The sequence below is a fragment of the Panulirus ornatus genome, chromosome 8, assembly GCF_036320965.1.
Source record: "Panulirus ornatus isolate Po-2019 chromosome 8, ASM3632096v1, whole genome shotgun sequence".
Classification (NCBI taxonomy): domain Eukaryota; kingdom Metazoa; phylum Arthropoda; class Malacostraca; order Decapoda; family Palinuridae; genus Panulirus; species Panulirus ornatus.
Window position 1 is genome coordinate 52,267,436 of NC_092231.1, and position 23,002 is coordinate 52,290,437.

Consider the following 23,002-nt stretch of genomic DNA (forward strand, 5'->3'; position numbering starts at 1 on the left):
TCACAATGCTGAATATGTTTTGATTGTTGGAACTAGTTACAGGAATTAAAAATATCAAGCTTAAAGGGATGCCATTACAATAACTTCATATACCTGTATAGGATCTCTTAAACTTCTTTTCCGTAAAGCTGAATGAATTTAAGTCGTGTAATCTGCTTTCTGAATTGTTTCTCAGACCAGTAATCATCTTTGGAGATTACCTCAGTAATTTCTCCATTCAATGTCTTCCTTTTCAAATTAGTTGACCACAGCAGTACAATATCCAAGCTGGGATGGCTATGTTTTTGGGACGGCGAGAAGTCAGGTCATGCAAGAATGTTAGAAATGGCTTCCATCAGTTTCTACCCTATCTACTCTTAAAATTTTTGGGTAATCAGAACTTAGAGATTTATGAGTAGATAATACAATGTAGTTATCTTGGCAAAGATATCCAACATATTATAGTCATAATAACAATATAGTCACAAGGTCAATATATAGTCACTGAATATTATATTTATCATGATAATGTATCACTTATGACAAAATATGCATGATTAAAAAATGACAATATAGCACCTACAAAAAATATCACATTGCTAATATAGCCAAGGTGGCGATATATACACGATAGTACTGTAACGAAAATAAGAAGATAGCCAAAATGACAATATGTTCATAATGACAATACTGCACTATGTATATATATTCTCCATGACACTATAGCTACACTGACAGTAAAGCTATCTTCACAAAAGCGTAAAATTGAAAATACAGCAAACGACAATATAGCCACCATGACAATACAGCCATCCTGACGATAATGTCACGTTATAAATCAATCGCCAGCACATTAGAGTCACTTTGATACCAATCTTACAATGATTTGTAAATATCATGAAAATATAGCCCCCATGTCAACATATTAGCTATGACAATTTAGCCATTATGATAATATAGTCACGACGACAATGTATTCACTATAACAATAAAACTACCAATGATCATATAGATGATATGATGATATAGTCAAAGCAAAAATATAGGAACATCCAACTTATATTCACAAAGGCAATATAACCACCTGACAATATAGATACTGTAAATGAATAGTCGCTTTCGGATCATAGAAAAACATATAGACTCCAGGACAATATAATCTCTGTGAAAGAACAGTGACTCAGACATAATTTATCATTATAATATAGTCATAACTTTATAGCTGTCATGTGATTGTAGTCAACATGACAAAATTATCACAATGAAATAAAACGGCATTACAATATAGTTACCATAATCATACACCAATCATGATTATATAATCAGCAGGTTGACATAAACAATATCACAGTGTAAAAACCATGACAATATAAGTGACATGATGAGATGATATCCATTCACTTACACTTACAATACCAATAAGCCGCCATGAAAATATTATTATCATGATAATATAATCACAACAATATTGTAGCTAATAACAAAATATATCCCGAACGACAAAGTTAACCATAGCAAATATAACCATCAAGTTGATATAGCGACCAAGATAATGTAGCCAGGACGGCATTATATTGAAAATAACAATACAGCCACTATGCCAATGTCTTCACCATGACAATGTAGCTACCATGAAAATATAGTAACCTTGACTATGTAGCTACCATGATGTAATATTCAAATTGAAAAATATCTACAATAAGAGTTCAGCTGCCAAGACACTATATCTCCAAACGTTATTATTGCCATCATTATAATGTAACGCCAGAATAGAAATATATATACCCACTACTCGACAATATAGCTAATTCTGACAATATTGCCAACATGAAAAGACAGTCACCTCCTGTTACATAACAAAATGGCAAATAGCCATTCATGGCAATATAGTGACCTAACAATACAGCACAAAGGCTATACAGTTACCATAACAATGTAATGTTAATGACAATATAGCTAACATGACTATATAGTCACAATGACAATACAACCACCGTGACAATACAGATAACATGACAGTACCGTCTCACTTTGCACACCACCTCGACCAGAACATCCTATATCTGCCACTCTATCATCAAACACATTCAACAAACATTAAAAACACTCACTCCATCTCCTTCTCACATCGCCACTACTTGTTATCACCTCCCCAATAGCCCCCTTCACTGAACTTCCCATTTGTTTCCTTGTCTTGCCTACTTTATTTACCTCCTTCAAAAACATCTTTTTATTCTCCCTAAAATTCAATGATACTCTCTCACCCCAACCCTCATTTGCCTCTTTTTCACCTCTTGCACCTTTCTCTTGACCTCCTGCCTCTTTCTTTCATAACATCTCCCACTCATTTGCATTATTTCCCTGCAAAAGTCGTCCAAACGCCTCTCTCTTCTCTTTCACTAACAATCTTACTTCTTCACCCACCACTCACTACCCTTTCTAATCTGCCCACCTCTCACGCTCCTCATGCCACAAGCATCTTTTGCGCAAGCCATCACTGCTTCCCTAAATACACCCCATTCCTCCCCCACTACCCTTACCTCCTTTGTTCTCACCTTTTTCCATTCTGTACTCAGCCTCTCCTGGTACTTCCTCACACAAGGCTCCTTCCCAAGCTCACTTACTCTCACTACTCTCTTCACCCCAACATTCTCTCTTCTTTTCTGAAAACCTCTACAAATCTTCACCTTCGCCTCCACAAGATAATGATCAGACATCCCTTCAGTTGCACCTCTCAGCATATTAACATCCAAAAGTCTCTCTTTCGCGCGCCTATCAACTAACACATAATCCAATAACGCTCTCTGGCCATCTCTCCTACTTACATACGTTTCATTATGTATATCTCTCTTTTTAAACCAGGTATTCCCAATCAACAATCCTTTTTCAGCACATAAATCTACAAGTTCTTCACCATTTCCATTTACAACACTGAACACCCCATGTATACCAATTATTCCCTCAACTGCCACATTACTCACCTTTGCATTCAAATCATACATCACTATAACCCGGTCTCGTGCATCAGAACCACTAACACACTCTTTCAGCTGCTCCCAAAACACTTGCCTCTCATGATCTTTCTCATGCCCAGGTGCATATGCACCAATGATCACCCATCTCTCTCCATCAACTTTCAGTTTTACCCATATCAATCTAGAATTTACTTTCTTATACTCTATCACATACTCCCACAACTCCTGATTCAGGAGTAGTGCTACTCCTTCCCTTGCTCTTGTCCTCTCACTAACCCCTGACTTTACTCCCAAGGTATTCCGAAACCACTCTTCCCCTTTACCCTTGAGCTTCGTTTCACTCAGAGTCAAACCATCCAGGTTCCTTTCCGCAAACATACTACCTATCTCTCCTTTTTTCTCATCTTGGTTACATCCACACGCATTTAGACACCCCAATCTGAGCCTTTGAGGAGGATGAGCACTCCTCGCGTGACTCCTTCTTCTGTTTCTCCTCTTAGAAAGTTAAAATACAAGGAGGGGAGGGTTTCTAGCCCCCCGCTCCCGTCCCCTTTAGTCGCCTTCTATGACACGTGAGGAATGCGTGGGAAGTATTCTTTTTCCCCTATCCTCGGGGATAAATATGATATGTATGGCAATATATTCAGTCACTCCTACATCTGACATTTTTCCTGCTGGCTGGTGCCGTTAGAGTCATATGGTAATTTACCGCAATTAGAGGGGACACAGTCTCAGTTAAGTTGGTGAATGTTGGTTTGCGGCAGGGGTGTGTGATATCTCCATGGTTGTTTAATTTGTTTATGGATGGGGCTGTTTGGGAGGTGAATGCAAGAGTTTTGGAAAGATGTGCAAGTATGCAGTCTGTTGTGGATGAGGGAGTTTGGGAAGTGAGTCAATTGTTGTTCGCTGATGATACAGCACTGGTGGATGATTCGGGTGAGAAATTGCAGAAGCTGGTTACTGAGTTTGGTAAAGTGTGTGAGAGAAGAAAGCTGAAAGTAAATGTGAATAAGAGCGAGGTTATTAGGTACAGTAGGGTTGAGGGTCAAGTCAACTAGGAGGTAAGTTTGAATGGAGAAAAACTGGAGGAAGTGAAGTGTTTTAGATATCTGTGAGTGGATTTGGCAGCGGATGGAGCCATGGAAGTGGAAGTGAATCATAGGGTGGGGAAGGGGGCGAAAATTCTGGGAGCGTTGAAGAATGTGTGGAAGTCGAGCACGTTATATTGGAAAGCAAAAACGGGTATGTTTGAAGGAATAGTGGTTCCAGCAATATCATATGGTTGGGAGGCGTGGGCTATAGATAGAGTTGTGCGGAGGAGGGTGGATGTGCTGGAAATGAGATTTTTGAGGACAATATGTGGTATGAGGTGGTTTGATCGAGTAAGTAATGAAAGGGTAAGAGAGGTGTATGGTAACAAAATGAGTGTGGTTCAGAGCGCAGAAGGGGTGTTTTGAAATGGTTTGGTCACATGAAGAGAATGAGTGAGGAAAGTTTGACAAAGAGGATATATGCGTCAGAGGTAGAAGGAACGAGGAGTAGTGGGAGACCAAATTGGAGGTGGAAAGATGGAGTGAAAAGATTTTGTGTGATCGGGGCCTGAACATGGTGGATGATGAAAGGTGTGCAAGGAATAGAATGAATTGGAACAATGTGGTGTACCGGGGTCGAAGTGCTGTCAGTGGATTGAACCAGGGCATGTGAAGCGTCTGGGGTAAACCATGGAAAGTTTTACGGGGCTTGGATGTGAAAAGGGAGCTGTGATTTCGGTGCATTATCCATGACAGCTAGAGACTGAGTGTGAACGAATGTGGCCTTTGTTGTCTTTTCCTAGTGCTACCTTGCGCACATGGGGGAGCAGGGGGTTGTCATTTCATGTGTGGCGGAGTGGCGACGGAAGTTAACAAGGGCAGACAGTACGAATTATGTACATGTGTATATATATATATATATATATATATATATATATATATATATATATATATATATATATATATATATATATATATATATATATATATATATATATATATATGTATGTATTATTGACTGGTTGGTAAGGTTATTTAATGTATGTATGACTCATGGTGAGGTGCCTGAGGATTGGCGGAATGCGTGCATAGTGCCATTGTACAAAGGCAAAGGGGATAAGAGTGAGTGCTCAAATTACAGAGGTATAAGTTTGTTGAGTATTCCTAGTAAATTATATGGGAGGGTATTGATTGAGAGGGTGAAGGCATGTACAGAGCATCAGATTGGGGAAGAGCAGTGTGGTTTCAGAAGTGGTAGAGGATGTGTGGATCAGGTGTTTGCTTTGAAGAATTTATATGAGAAATACTTAGAAAAGCAAATGGATTTGTATGTAGCATTTATGGATCTGGAGAAGGTATATGATACAGTTGATAGAGATGCTCAGTGGAAGGTATTAAGAGTATATGGTGTGGGAGGCAAGTTGTTAGAAGCAGTGAAAAGTTTTTATCGAGGATGTAAGGCATGTGTACGTGTAGGAAGAGAGGAAAGTGATTGGTTCTCAGTGAATATAGGTTTGCCGCAGGGGTGTGTGATGTCTCCATGGTTGTTTAATTTGTTTATGGATGGGGTTGTTAGGGAGGTGAATGCAAGAGTTTTGGAAAGAGGGGCAAGTATGAATTCCTGTTGGGGATGAGAGAGCTTGGGAAGTGAGTCAGTTGTTGTTCGCTGATGATACAGCGCTGGTGGCTGATTCATGTGAGAAACTGCAGAAGCTGGTGACTGAGTTTGGTAAAGTATGTGAAAGAAGAAAGTTGAGAGTAAATGTGAATAAGAGCAAGGTAATTAGGTACAGTAGGGTTGAGGGTCAAGTCAATTGAGAGGTAAGTTTGAATGGAGAAAAACTGGAGGAAGTAAAGTGTTTTAGATATCTGGGAGTGGATCTGGCAGCGGATGGAACCATGGAAGCGGAAGTGGATCATAGGGTGGGGGAGGGGGCGAAAATCCTGGGAGCCTTGAAGAATGTGTGGAAGTCGAGAACATTATCTCGGAAAGCAAAAATGGGTATGTTTGAAGGAATAGTGGTTCCAACAATGTTGTATGGTTGCGAGGCGTGGGCTATGGATAGAGTTGTGCGCAGGAGGATGGATGTGCTGGAAATGAGATGTTTGAGGACAATGTGTGTTGTGAGGTGGTTTGATCGAGTAAGTAACGTAAGGGTAAGAGAGATGTGTGGAAATGAAAAGAGCGTGGTTGAGAGAGCAGAAGAGGGTGTTTTGAAATGGTTTGGGCACATGTAGAGAATGAGTGAGGAAAGATTGACCAAGAGGATATATGTGTCGGAGGTGGAGGGAACGAGGAGAAGTGGAAGACCAAATTGGAGGTGGAAAGATGGAGTGAAAAAGATTTTGTGTGATCGGGGCTTGAACATACAGGAGGGTGAAAGGAGGGCAAGGAATAGAGTGAATTGGATCGATGTGGTATACCGGGGTTGACGTGCTGTCAGTGGATTGAATCAGGGCATGTGAAGCGTCTGGGGTAACCATGGAAATCTGTGTAGGTATGTATATTTGCAGGTGTGGACGTATGTACATACATGTGTATGGGGGTAGGTTGGGCCATTTCTTTCGTCTGTTTTCTTGCGCTACCTCGCAAACGCGGGAGACAGCGACAAAGCAAAAAAAAAAAAAAAAAATATATACATATATATATATATATATATATATATATATATATATATATATATATATATATATATATATATATATATACATATTTATATATATATATATTTTTTTTTTATATTATACTTTGTCGCTGTCTCCCGCGTTTGCGAGGTAGCGCAAGGAAACAGACGAAAGAAATGGCCCCACCCCCCCCCCCATACACATGTATATACATACGTCCACACACGCAAATATACATACCTACACAGCTTTCCATGGTTTACCCCAGACGCTTCACATGCCTTGATTCAATCCACTGACAGCACGTCAACCACGGTATACCACATCGCTCCAATTCACTCTATTCCTTGCCCTCCTTTCACCCTCCTGCATGTTCAGGCCCCGATCACACAAAATCTTTTTCACTCCATCTTTCCACCTCCAATTTGGTCTCCCTCTTCTCCTCGTTCCCTCCACCTCCGACACATATATCCTCTTGATCAATCTTTCCTCACTCATTCTCTCCATGTGCCCAAACCACTTCAAAACACCCTCTTCTGCTCTCTCAACCACGCTCTTTTTATTTCCACACATCTCTCTTACCCTTACGTTACTCATTCGATCAAACCACCTCACATCACACATTGTCCTCAAACATCTCATTTCCAGCACATCCATCCTCCTGCGCACAACTCTATCCATAGCCCACGCCTCGCAACCATACAACATTGTTGGAACCACTATTCCTTCAAACATACCCATTTTTGCTTTCCGAGATAATGTTCTCGACTTCCACACATTCTTCAAGGCCCCCAGAATTTTCGCCCCCTCCCCCACCCTATGATCCACTTCCGCTTCCATGGTTCCATCCGCTGCCAGATCCAATCCCAGATATCTGAAACACTTCACTTCCTCCAGTTTTTCTCCATTCAAACTCACCTCCCAATTGACTTGACCCTCAACCCTACTGTACCTAATAACCTTGCTCTTATTCACATTTACTCTTAACTTTCTTCTTCCACACACTTTACATATATATATATATATATATATATATATATATATATATATATATATATATATATATATATATATATATATATATATATATATATATATATATATATATATATATATAACAATTAGTTGATATATAACGAAAGAAATGGCCCAACCCCCCCCATACACATGTATATACATACGTCCACACACGCAAATATACATACCTACACAGCTTTCCATGGTTTACCCCAGACGCTTCACATGCCTTGATTCAATCCACTGACAGCACGTCAACCACGGTATACCACATCGCTCCAATTCACTCTATTCCTTGCCCTCCTTTCACCCTCCTGCATGTTCAGGCCCCGATCACACAAAATCTTTTTCACTCCATCTTTCCACCTCCAATTTGGTCTCCCTCTTCTCCTCGTTCCCTCCACCTCCGACACATATATCCTCTTGGTCAATCTTTCCTCACTCATTCTCTCCATGTGCCCAAACCACTTCAAAACACCCTCTTCTGCTCTCTCAACCACGCTCTTTTTATTTCCACACATCTCTCTTACCCTTACGTTACTCACTCGATCAAACCACCTCACATCACATATTGTCCTCAAACATCTCATTTCCAGCACATCCATCCTCCTGCGCACAACTCTATCCATAGCCCACGCCTCGCAACCATACAACATTGTTGGAACCACTATTCCTTCAAACATACCCATTTTTGCTTTCCGAGATAATGTTCTCGACTTCCACACATTCTTCAAGGCCCCCAGAATTTTCGCCCCCTCCCCCACCCTATGATCCACTTCCGCTTCCATGGTTCCATCCGCTGCCAGATCCAATCCCAGATATCTGAAACACTTCACTTCCTCCAGTTTTTCTCCATTCAAACTCACCTCCCAATTGACTTGACCCTCAACCCTACTGTACCTAATAACCTTGCTCTTATTCACATTTACTCTTAACTTTCTTCTTCCACACACTTTACATATATATATATATATATATATATATATATATATATATATATATATATATATATATATATATATATATATATATATATATATATAACAATTAGTTGATATATAACGAATAAACGTAGGTAGGAGGCCATTTGGCAAATATGCGATTGTCCAAGACAGACAACTAGTGTATCAGAGACTTATTATGTGGACAAAAAGGCGGATTGTTTGCAAATCATATCAACAATAAAGTTGTCCAATATGTATTGACCTTTATCAATATCAAAGTCATAATTCTTTGTGTATTTAATAATCGAAGATTCAATGGTATTTCTCGTGGTACTGGAGTTAGAGTTAATAGCTGATATGGCATTACTCCAGTCAATACAATGGTGATAGTTTTTAACTTGATTAAACAAGTTTCGATTCTTTTCTTTTTCTTATACTATATTTATGTTGCTTAAGTCTAACAGAAATATCCTTACCAGTCTGCACAACATAAAACTTATCACAATTTCTACATGGCACTTTATAGATGCTCCCAGAGGAATTTTTTGGTGAGTTCCTGATTAAGATATTCTTCATGATGATATTGTTGCTGAAGGCAACATTTACATTAAAGGATCTAAGCAATATGGGAAGAAAATTAAAGTTATTATCAAAAGGGAGAACTAAAATATTCTTCGTGTCAGTGGAAGGTATGGGCTCAACTCTATAAAATGATTTCTTTGCTAATTTAAAGAAAGATCTAGTTTACTTCAACTTAGATCCAATGGAATATATCCTCTTAAGCACATTATCAGTAAACTATGGACTGCAAATACGTAATGCCCTATGGAACATATATTGAAATGATGATAATTTAACTCTCTCAAACTGAGATCGCTTGATCACGCACAAAATTGTGATACTTTCCAATATATATATATATATATATATATATATATATATATATATATATATATATATATATATTTTTTTTTTTTCTTTTTTTTTTATACTTTGTCGCTGTCTCCCGCGTTTGCGAGGTAGCGCAAGGAAACAGACGAAAGAAATGGCCCAACCCCCCCCATACACATGTATATACATACATCCACACACGCAAATATACATACCTACACAGCTTTCCATGGTTTACCCCAGACGCTTCACATGCCTTGATTCAATCCACTGACAGCACGTCAACCCCTGTATACCACATCGCTCCAATTCACTCTATTCCTTGCCCTCCTTTCACCCTCCTGCATGTTCAGGCCCCGATCACACAAAATCTTTTTCACTCCATCTTTCCACCTCCAATTTGGTCTCCCTCTTCTCCTCGTTCCCTCCACCTCCGACACATATATCCTCTTGGTCAATCTTTCCTCACTCATTCTCTCCATGTGCCCAAACTACTTCAAAACACCCTCTTCTGCTCTCTCAACCACGCTCTTTTTATTTCCACACATCTCTCTTACCCTTACGTTACTCACTCGATCAAACCACCTCACACCACACATTGTCCTCAAACATCTCATTTCCAGCACATCCATCCTCCTGCGCACAACTCTATCCATAGCCCACGCCTCGCAACCATACAACATTGTTGGAACCACTATTCCTTCAAACATACCCATTTTTGCTTTCCGAGATAATGTTCTCGACTTCCACACATTCTTCAAGGCCCCCAGAATTTTCGCCCCCTCCCCCACCCTATGATCCACTTCCGCTTCCATGGTTCCATCCGCTGCCAGATCCACTCCCAGATATCTAAAACACTTCACTTCCTCCAGTTTTTCTCCATTCAAACTCACCTCCCAATTGACTTGACCCTCAACCCTACTGTACCTAATAACCTTGCTCTTATTCACATTTACTCTTAACTTCCTTCTTCCACACACTTTACCAAACTCAGTCACCAGCTTCTGCAGTTTCTCACATGAATCAGCCACCAGCGCTGTATTATCAGCGAACAACAACTGACTCACTTCCCAAGCTCTCTCATCCCCAACAGACTTCATACTTGCCCCTCTTTCCAAAACTCTTGCCTTTACCTCCCTAACAACCCCATCCATAAACAAATTAAACAACCATGGAGACATCACACACCCCTGCCGCAAACCTACATTCACTGAGAACCAATCACTTTCCTCTCTTCCTACACGTACACATGCCTTAAATCCTCGATAAAAACTTTTCACTGCTTCTAACAACTTTCCTCCCACACCATATATTCTTAATACCTTCCACAGAGCATCTCTATCAACTCTATCATATGCCTTCTCCAGATCCATAAATGCTACATACAAATCCATTTGCTCTTCTAAGTATTTCTCACATACATTCTTCAAAGCAAACACCTGATCCACACATCCTATACCACTTCTGAAACCACACTGCTCTTCCCCAATCTGATGTTCTGTACATGCCTTCACCCTCTCAATCAATACCGTCCCATATAATTTACCAGGAATACTCAACAAACTTATACCTCTGTAATTTGAGCACTCACTCTTATCCCCTTTGCCTTTGTACAATGGCACTATGCATGCATTCCGCCAATCCTCAGGCACCTCACCATGAGTCATACATACATTAAATAACCTTACCAACCAGTCAACAATACAGTCACCCCCTTTTTTAATAAATTCCACTGCAATACCATCCAAACCTGCTGCCTTGCCGGCTTTCATCTTCCGCAAAGCTTTCGCTACCTCTTCTCTGTTTACCAAATCATTTTCCCTAACCCTCTCACTTTGCACACCACCTCGACCAAAACACCCTATATCTGCCACTCTATCATCAAACACATTCAACAAACCTTCAAAATACTCACTCCATCTCCTTCTCACATCACCACTACTTGTTATCACCTCCCCATTTGCGCCCTTCACTGAAGTTCCCATTTGCTCCCTTGTCTTACGCACTTTATTTACCTCCTTCCAGAACATCTTTATATTCTCCCTAAAATTTAATGATACTCTCTCACCCCAACTCTCATTTGCCCTTTTTTTTCACCTCTTGCACCTTTCTCTTGACCTCTTGTCTCTTTCTTTTATACATCTCCCACTCAATTGCATTTTTTCCCTGCAAAAATCGTCAAAATGCCTCTCTCTTCTCTTTCACTAATACTCTTACTTCTTCATCCCACCACTCACTACCCCTTCTAATCAACCCACCTCCCACTTTTCTCATGCCACAAGCATCTTTTGCGCATTCCATCACTGATTCCCTAAATACATCCCATTCCTCCCCCACTCCCCTTACTTCCATTGTTCTCACCTTTTTCCATTCTGTACTCAGTCTCTCCTGGTACTTCCTCACACAGGTCTCCTTCCCAAGCTCACTTACTCTCACCACCCTCTTCACCCCAACATTCACTCAACATATATATATATATATATATATATATATATATATATATATATATATATATATATATATATATATATATATATATATATATATATATATATATATATATATATGTTGGAAAGGATCACAAGTTTGGGCGTGATCAAGATATTACTATGAGTCCTCGGGGAAAATGAAACACGAAAAGTTCCCAAGTGCACTTTCGTGTAATAATCACATCATCAGGGGAGACACAAGAGAGAAATATAACAGTCAGTTGATATACATCGAAGAGACGAAGCTAGGACGCCTTTTGGTAAACATGTGATTGTCCAAAACATACAACGAGTGTTCATAAACTTATCATTTTACAAATCTTATCAACAATAAAGTTATCTAATTTGTATAGACCATCACAAATATCAAGATTATAATTCTTTTGTATTTAGTAATAGAAGAATCAACGATATTTCTCTTGGTAATAGAATTAGAGTTAATAACTGAGATGGCGTTACTCTAGTCAATACAATGATCATAGTTTTTAAAATGATTAAACAAGACATTTTATGTTGGTCAGACTGGTAAGGATCTTTCTGTAATCCTTAAGCAACATAAATATAGCATAAGAACGGGACAAGAATCAAATGCCTTGTTTAATCATGTGTGTGTGTGTGTGTGTGTGTGTGTGTGTGTGTGTGTGTGTGTGTGTGTGTGTGTGTGTGCGTGCAAATATCAATGAAATGGCGGGAGTGGATTATACGTACAAAAGAGGTGCTCATTAAAGAAAGATAGAATACTGAATAGTGGTTAAAACCTTTGTATTTATTCCATTGAGAAAGTAGTAACTTGAATTATATCTAGATGGCAATAAGTTTTCAAGAAAGAATGAAATTTGTTCTTCAACAAAATCAAACAGAAAATAAAAGAAAAAAATCATAAAAGCCTAATACGTTTGTGTTGCTTATCCAGGCTCATTTTTACTAAGTAATGTTGGGACGGCTCCACCCACTTTAATCACTTGAGTACATAGAATGTATTATCGTCGATGTTAAAGAGTTTTCCCTTTTGATGTTATCCTTAAAATAAAGGTTAAGGAAAGTGAGATAGAGCTTAACGTTAAAGTTAGGATAGCTAAGGCATCCTTGAACATATAATCACTAGTCAGGTGTTAATATAGGTTAGGTTAGGTTCAGTATCCTTCATCAGGTCACCATTACCAAGGTGTTGTTATGTTGGGTCAGGCAACTTTAAACCAACTTTCAGTATTATTTACTCATAAATCTTTAAGTTCTAATAACCCAAAATATTTAGAGTAGATAGGGTAGAAACTGATGGAAGCCATTTCTAACATTCTTGCATAACCTGACCTCTCGCCTTCCCAAAACATAGCCATCCGAGCTTGGATATTGTACTGCTGTGTCCGTCAACTAATTTGAAAAGGAAGACATTGAATGGAGAAATTACTGAGGTAATCTCCAAAGATGATTACTGGACTGAGAAACAAATTCAGAGAGCAGATTAAACGACTTAAATCCACTCAGCTTTAGGGAAAAGAAGTTTAAGAGATCCTATACAGGTATATGAAATTATTGTAATGGCATCCCTTTAAGCTTGATATTTTTACTTCCTGTAACTAGTTCCAACAATTAAAACAACATTCAGCATTGTGATTTAAGTGACTGACCTTAGAATGCATTTGGATCTGTCAAAAACTGTATTTAGTAAATACTTAAACTTTCAACTGACCCATTCTATATTTTTATTCATTTCATCTCAGTTTTATCTCCTTTCTGTTACTGTTTAATATCAACAGTAGCCCGTCTACGTAGTTGGGGCTCTGAAGCAAAGGAAACTTTTTCTAGCCTAGGTTAGGGTAGCATCTAAACCAAACCTAAATGACCTTACCTTAGAAATATGTTCAGACAGTACATTCTGAAAATATTTCTTAAGGTAAGGTCGTGGGAATTAGTTTAGGTGCTAACTAAACCTTGGCTGGAAAAAGTTTGCTTTAAAGCCACAACTAGTTGAAAGGCCTACTTTAAGTGGTGATATTGAAATTCATTTGCTCCAGTGTGCCCCTCCGTCCGTTTGTTTTATGTACGTTCAATTTTTGATGTAGATTGATTTCCTATCTTAGTTTCGTCTACGGAATTCTACATCTTCAGTTCAGCACAACATTGTGGTAATGAAGGGAAAGTGACCACATTTACAAGAAGAGTACACGCAGCTTATCCCACCTCGTTATAGAGAAAACTTTCCTGTATTTGAATTAATGAACGGGAACAGAGAAGACAAAATTTTATTACACGTTTATTATGCAATTATATAATTTATATTATATACATAACCACATTTCCTGCACTTTCCATCACAATTTTGCTGAGGTCATAACCTTGAAGTTACCATTACTTTACAACCTTAAGGATGGTGGTCTACAACACCTCTAGATTGAAGGAGAAAACGAAAAGTTTCGTTTTACTATTAAGACGACAGAAATACGGTAATTCCACTTCACTACCACTAACTACTAGTTATTTTACTTGTTGATTTTCACGGCTAAGATTTTCATCCTCTGAGCGAAGCCATACAATAATCGTCCTTATCTACTCTGAGCATTGGATAGCCTCCTGATGATCAAGATTGCTGTTTTGGTTGTCCGTTTCCCTTGTTACTGTTGCGCCTCACTGCACACCTTACATGAGTGCCTTCCACAGTATTAGGGACAGCTGCTGGGCCTCACTGTAGCTACTTCTGGGACGGTTGCCAATCTTCCTCGTATTCCCTCATGACCACAGCGCCAAACCGACTCCCGCCATCAGGCCGAAACGCACAAACATTTCTGACAAAATTGAGATAACCGCTTTCGCGTCAGTCTTGACACCAAGTGAATTTATATGACAATTACGTTCAAGATGCTTGGTTTTTCGTTCATGGATTGAACCGAAGCAACCAACGATGGTTGCTACTGCCCAATCCATGAAGTCCCCCCCACCACGGAAAGGTAACCAAGCTTCGGGGGGGATGGGTGTTTACCCTGACGCCAACGGAGAAACTCAATATTAGTGCAGAGATCTTTTCCTCGGTAAAGAAAGTGTAGCCGGACTCCGCCCTCATGAGGTTACTGCACGACAGCAAAGATCACCCTTTGGTAGGCTGTGCTATAGGCAGCACAGCTCCGTCAAAGATCTCACTCCATAAGTGAACTTATATATATTCCTTTTTTAACATTTTGTCTTGTCTATAAGGAACTCATCAGTTCTTCTCCAGTGAAAGCAAAAAATCATCGAGAAATTCATTTGCTTCCTCAATATCAGGATCTTGTGGCTCTGTGTGGGGATCGGGGCTGGTGGGCTGTGTGTCTGGCTGTGTCTGGAGAGCGGGGCTGGTGGTCTCTGTGACTGGTTGTGTCTGGGGACCGGGGCTGGTGGCCTCTGTGACTTGCTGTGTCTGGGAAGCGGGGCTGGTGGTCTCTGTGACTTGCTGTGTCTGGGAAGCGGGGCTGGTGGTCTCTGTGACTTGCTGTGTCTGGGAAGCGGGGCTGGTGGTCTCTGTGACTGGCTGTGTCTGGAGATCAGGGGAAGTCTTGGGTATAAATTTCAATATACTGTGAGCGATATCGTCTCTCAACCGATTCCTCTCGATCTTCTCTTGCACGGCCTTCATGATACGTTTGGGCGGCTTTCTCCATTTTCTTTGCATTTCAGTTGGTGATCCTGCGCCATCGAGCCACATGATACCAGAATAGTATCGTTCCTGTTTCCCAACGGGTCCAATCTTGGTGTCACACATGATGCCGAGTGAACCCAAATGGCGGCCGATGTTTACGTTGGAAGCCACGGGCTCGTTATGTATCTTGCAGTAACTTTCATACCGTTGCTGCAGCTCTTTCCTGCTGATAAGGTACCGCTTCATAGTAATAGTCTTTCCCTTCATTTGAACGAAGGTATTCATGAAACTAACAAAGGAAGCCTTTCCTTTGTAATCCCGATTGTAGTAACAGAAAGCCATTGAAGACGTGGACTGGGCCAGGCGAAGTTACACAGACTAACAAGATAGTCCTTTAATCAATGGTCCTGTATCAGCACTGAACTCGAAATACGTCAGAACGACAATTTCAACCTAGGGCTGGAGGGCCAATTGATGATATTCTCACGTCTTGCTCAACCAAGTAACCTCGGTTAGACCTTGTTTATATTTAAATATAGTAAAGCTAATATAGTGAAGTTTGATGATTCTATATATATGTAAGTTGCAATATAGTTTATATAAGGTTCATACTTCAGTGTGTGGAAGAAGGAAGTTAAGAGTAAATGTGAATAAGAGCAAGGTTATTAGGTACAGTAGGGTTGAGGGTCAAGTCAATTGGGAGGTGAGTTTGAATGGTGAAAAACTGGAGGAAGTGAAGTGTTTTAGATATCTGGGAGTGGATCTGTCAGCGGATGGAACCATGGAAGCGGAAATGGATCATAGGGTGGGGGAGGGGGCGAAAATTTTGGGAGCCTTGAAAAATGTGTGGAAGTCGAGAACATTATCCCGGAAAGCAAAAATGGGTATGTTTGAAGGAATAGTAGTTCCAACAATGTTGTATGGTTGCGAGGCGTGGGCTATGGATAGAGTTGTGCGCAGGAGGATGGATGTGCTGGAAATGAGATGTTTGAGGACAATGTGTGGTGTGAGGTGGTTTGATCGAGTAAGTAACGTAAGGGTAAGAGAGATGTGTGGAAATAAAAAGAGCGTGGTTGAGAGAGCAGAAGAGGGTGTTTTAAAATGGTTTGGGCACATGGAGAGAATGAGTGAGGAAAGATTGACCAAGAGGATATATGTGTCGGAGGTGGAGGGAACGAGGAGAAGAGGGAGACCAAATTGGAGGTGGAAAGATGGAGTGAAAAAGATTTTGTGTGATCGGGGCCTGAACATGCAGGAGGGTGAAAGGAGGGCAAGGAATAGAGTGAATTGGAGCGATGTGGTATACAGGGGTTGACGTGCTGTCAGTGGATTGAATCAAGGCATGTGAAGCGTCTGGGGTAAACCATGGAAAGCTGTGTAGGTATGTATATTTGTGTGTGTGGACGTGTGTATGTACATGTGTATGGGGGGGGTTGGGCCATTTCTTTCGTCTGTTTCCTTGCGCTACCTCGCAAACGCGGGAGACAGCGACAAAGTATAAAAAAAAAAAAAAAAAAATATATATATATATATATATATATATATATATATATATATATATATATATATATATATATATATATATATACATATATATATATATATATATATATATATATATATATATATATATATATATGTATATATATAAAGGCAAGATATGTCCAAAGTAAGGTATCTATGAGGATGTACTGAAGATGGCCTTAATTAAGATAAAGACCTGTGATATTGAAAACCAGATAATTGATATAGTGATGATAGATTTTCATTAAGATAGAGTTCAGTGCTATTGAAAGTGACTTGACTTCAAGAATGGGGTAAAGATGGCCTTTGACCAAATGATACGTTAGTGATAGTGAAAGTAAGATGATCATGAGGGAGTAGTGAAGATGGCTTTTAACATGATAAAGGTCAATGATATTGAAAATAAGTACAAGGATGTAGTCAAGATAGTCTTTGACCAAGATAAACGTCATTGTTGATGAAAACAAGATGACTGTGAAGATGTTTGAAAAAACCTTACACCACAGAAAAGCCATTGATATTCAAAATGATTATGAGGATGTAGTGATGATGGCGTTTGATCTTGATAAATGCCTGTGATGTTGAAAATTACAACTTAATAAGCCAAAATAAAAAAAATGAAGATCAAATCAAATAATTAATTCAAAAACAAGGGTAAGCAACCAGAAATAAAATGATCTAGAAAGTCCAACAAATAACGCCTACTATATGTTTCAGCGGCGGACAAACGCTGGTTTTCACAAATTTCAACGAATGGTTGTATCACTGTGATATTTCGAAGGCGTTATAGAGAATCGGACGAGTGTGCGGTGCTCGTCTAACCCTCCCTCAACATACTGAACACCCCCCAGACCAACCCATTCCCCCACCCACCCCAATATCGCAGCATCTCTCTCCCCATTTCCGTCTTCATCCCCATATTTACACCATCCATTGTCTGTATTTGATTTTGTCGTATTCTAATCACGTACATGAATAATAGGTATGACAGTATGTATATACGTATCATACATTAGTAATGATATGTAATACAGTTATTGTGTGTGGACGTGAAAACCAGAGTGCGTCAAACGACCATGAAAGCAACAGGTTAATCCCGTTGTTAATAACCGACGTGTCGACGGCGACCAGAAGGATGAAGTCAGTTTTGGTTTTGGACAACCAAATGAAATCGTTGATGGTTACTTCATGTCGTCTTTACGTTTTTAAATAAGAAATATATGCCTTAATATAATATCCACAATCCCCCATATCCCCTCCCGCCCTCTCTGAGGTATGGGGTACCCCCATCACGAGGCTACAACACTAGCGACTGCCGAGGTGGAATCATCAGCAACAATGTTGTCCTTTTGCCTCCGTGGATGCAGGACAGCGTTTGTTCTTCGTCTTGTCACGTTGTACAAACGTGAATGCATCCGCGGTAGAACGTACATAAGTTTGAATAGGTGCGTAGACAATATATTCTGGTTCGAACATACATTATTACATTTATATACATATGAAATATGAAAGTAAAGCAGACTGTATTGTGTCGCAATGTCATATTAATTATCATAGTGAGGCGAGACTAATGTGTAACATAACATTAATTCTTATGCACACAGACCTTACGAGCGAGTTGGGCACATCCTGGGCATGGCTGTGTCAAGAGTGAGGGGCATAATCAACACCACCACCACAGCCTCCCCTTCCACACCGGCACCACCAACACCTACATCGGCTGTTTGTGATAACTTTACTCTCGGTGCAATATGGCGCCACATCCACAAGAAGTTTTCGGTAAAACAATATTTAACACTGAGGGTCATACCAGCTGACCTGAAAACACATGGTATCCTCCCGGATGATACCACTGACACAACAGTTTGGTGGATCCTGCACACCATGGGATTTCAATACAGACTGTCACAGCGAAAGATGTATGTAAGGAGGGAATCGCTGGACGTTGTGTGTCGTCGGATTGACGCTCTCCGGGCTCTACAGCGCCACCGAGAGGAGGGAAGGAAGGTGGTATATGTGGATGAGGCGTGGTTTACCACCAGGATGGGCCAGTAGGGAGTAGGTAGATACCACACAGGCTCCAAGCAACACCACGTACAGTCGTCAGGTACCACCTGGTGGAGAGGAGCGATTTGTAGTGGTCGCAGGTGGCACGGACGAAGGCTTTGTTGACGGCTCATACCTGTGCTACCCAGCCAAGACCAACCAGGATGATTATCATGGAGAAATGAATGCCGAACTGTTCCTGCGATGGCTATCAACGCAGCTCCTTCCGTCACTGCCAGAGCCATCGGTACTTGTGCTAGATAATGCATCATACCACAGCCAGCTGACGGAGGAGAGTCGATACCCTACCACAGCCACCAGGAAGGAGGACCTCATCAGGTGGCTGGAGCAGCGCAAGATTTCCATCCCACCTGCTGCTGCCACTCGCCCTGAGCTGCTGGTCCTCTGCCAGCAGAAGCGTCCACAGCCCCAGTATAAGATCCACAACACCATCCGTATGTGGGGCCACCAGGTCATACGGTTGCCACCTGGCCTGGCCACCCTGAGCTCAACGCCATCGAGCAAGTATGGGGATTTATGAAGTGTCATGTGCGCTCCACACTCCAGCGGTTTACCCGGACGGACCTAAAGGCAAGATTGGAAGAAGCCAGGCAATTGGTACACAAAGACGTGTGGGCGGGAGCTGTTCACCACTCCCGTAAATTTGAAGAAGAATACTGGAGGACTGGCAACATACACGAGGGAGTCGAACCCGTTATTATTAACATCGCCAGTGATGATGAAGACGATGACGTTTTCTTTGATACTGATTACGAATAAATGTTGTCATCATTTTATTATATATATATATATATATATATATATATATATATATATATATATATATATATATATATATATATATATATATATATATATATATATATAAATATATATATAATATATATATATCCCTGGGGATAGGGGATTAAGAATACTTCCCACGTATTCCCTGCGTGTCGTAGAAGGCGACTAAAAGGGGAGGGAGCAGGGGGCTGGAAATCCTCCCCTCTCGGTTTTTTTTTTTTTTTTTTTTTCAAAAGAAGGAACAGAGAATTGGGCCAGGTGAGGGTATTCCCTCAAAGGCCCAGTCCTCTGTTCTTAACGCTACCTCGCTAATGCGGGAAATGGCGAATAGTTTGAAAGAAAAGAAAGAAAATATATATATATATATATATATATATATATATATATATATATATATATAATATATATTATATATATAATATATATTATAATCTGCATATATTCTTGCCCTCTATACATATATATATTATGCTTAATAGTCATTACTATATATATATATATATATATATATATATATATATATATATATATATATATATAGTAATGACTATTAAGCATAATATATATATGTATAGAGGGCAAAAATATATGCAGATTATAATTTCGTGATAATAGATATGAAAGAGACCAGTCAACAGACTGACAGTATATTAACTGGACCAGGTTAACAGTTTATGATGGGTAGGTACACAGTATGTACTAATAACAGCAATAACATTTCCTAGAAGGTCCAGACAACAGGTAATGGCAATACATCGTGATCACTTGGTTGACCATAAGGACTGTAAAATCGACCTTCTACATACTACACGTATGTAAATATGCTGTTGTACAGTAATTATCAACGTCAAATACGTCTTGCGTCTATGGAATTGTACCATACTGTTAGTTAATAAACATACCTATACATATACACCTACATAACATTTTATTATAACTGTATACTAAAGTTATGGGAAAATAGGGAGGGACACAAGGTTGGGTTAGGAGGAGTTAGGGGCAGAAGAAGAGGGATAACGAAGGCGAGAAGGGGGGAGGGGGTGTCGGGGGGTGGGGAATTGGGAGAGTTTTTTTGGGGGGGCCACACTTCCCTTCGAAAGCGTCAATATGACTACTCGGTTTTGTATTTATTTTCACGTGTAAACTCCTCACGTAACACATATAGCAATGTGGTATGTCAGCCATACATTTGGCCCGGGTGTTAAAGATCATGTGCTGAAATATCATAATGATACAATGAATCGTTTACGAGATATTTGCGAAAAACAGCGTTTGTCCGGCGCTGAAACGTAGAGTAGTCAATGGAGACGTTCAGAAAGTGTCAAGGAAAGTTTGTGATATTTCCAGTAAAGTCTTGATGTTTTGTGGACCTGGCGATAAATTTGCCAGATTATCACTACCAGATAGACTGGATGGCAGCTCAGAAACTATCCATATTGGATAGATATCATGACTTGCCTAAATTATCTGTAGTTCCTGTGGCCTGACCTTCATCAATATGGTATTAATTAGACCTTTTTCATACAATATATCTGCATCTGTGTACAAGAGTTAGTATGGTTGCATCTTGAACACTTGGTCTTCATTACATTCTAAATTTCTTTTTGTTATGAAACGTTTACCATGGATTTGCTATTGGTAATACAGAGTCTGCTTTTATAGTATTGTTTGTCAGTTTTCATTCTTGGTGTGTTTGTGTGTGTGTGCATGTGTGTGTGTGTGTGTGTGTGTGTGTGTGTGTGTGTGTGTGTGTGTGTGCGCGTGTGTGTGTGTGTGTGTGTGTGTGTGTTTGGGGGGCAAAAGACATTGCCTGGACCCGAGATCTAACCAGGCATGCTTATATCTTCAGTCTAACTCTCTCCCGACTGTGCTAACTGGGTAATATGGAAAGCCATTTTTTTAGGGTTATTAGGTAAACTTAGTATGAATTTTTTGCGTAGAAAATTGGAGCCTATAATGACGTTAGTGATTTTGTATATTCTTATCTACCAAACCTTGCCACAAAGTTGATGAGGGAACTGCCAAGATACATATTTTCATCTTAGTGTACGGGGAGGCCATATGAGAGAGAGAGAGAGAGAGAGAGAGAGAGAGAGAGAGAGAGAGAGAGAGAGAGAGAGAGAGAGAGAGAGAGAGAGAGAGAGAGAGAGAGAGAGAGAGAGATTTTCAAACCAAAGTTGTTTATGTGGGATGGTTGTTGCTTGAAATTTGTTATATAATAGTTGAAGAGCTGATTTTTATGAGTTTATTATACAAAACATTAACTTAGAATTATGATATTCAACAAATCTCACAAGTTTATATTTAGAATTATCATTGATCAGTTTGTTTTGTTTGAACAGACATGCATGGTGGTAAGGGACAGAATAAAAGTTACGGTTTGTTTATATTTGTTGTTATTGATTAGTACTTTTCTTTTCATTTCTAACATTAGCTGTTTAAAGTGTTTGTGTTGTATTTAGACAAAGTTCTTTTTCAAATCTTATTGATTACCACATGAAAGCTAGGCTCTATAAGTGTCAAGTAAACAATATGTGATATTTTGAGTTAAGTCGAAGTGCTATTTACCACTGGCGTTTAGATATTTGGGACACTTGGGGATAGATTTGCCAAGATTATCACGGCCAAATTGACTGGATGGCAACCTAGGAGCTAGGCAGAATTGGATATCATAAAAACCCTAAACCCTAGCCAGCATATCACTACATGACCAGACCCAAGTAGGGTATATCAAACTTCTTCATTCTGTGTTTCAAAATATAAAGCACAAGATGTGTAGTGATATTATTTTTGGATGACATGTGCAAAAGTTATTGGCAGCCTTACCTTGTGCAGGTCAAGATTTACTGGTCAATGAAAATCAATAAAATGAAGATGCAACAAAGTTTGAATAAGAACTTAATAATTTCCATCAGTCATCCACCAATGTGTATGAAGTTGATTTCCTCTCAGTTGTATTTATTTCCTTCACTGTAGCTGGTATGTAAAAGCTCAGGTAATTATTTCTCTTGTTTACGGCTAGGATGTATATGTTGATAATTCTTAAATAAGCCTCCTCAGCCCT

General features: G+C 39.7%; 1 pseudogene; it reads left to right on the forward strand.

Moving 5' to 3' along the window:
* Window positions 1-18,360: 18,360 nt before the first annotated feature.
* Window positions 18,361-19,911, forward strand: LOC139749716 (uncharacterized; annotated as a pseudogene).
* The last annotated feature ends 3,091 nt before the right edge of the window (window positions 19,912-23,002 follow it).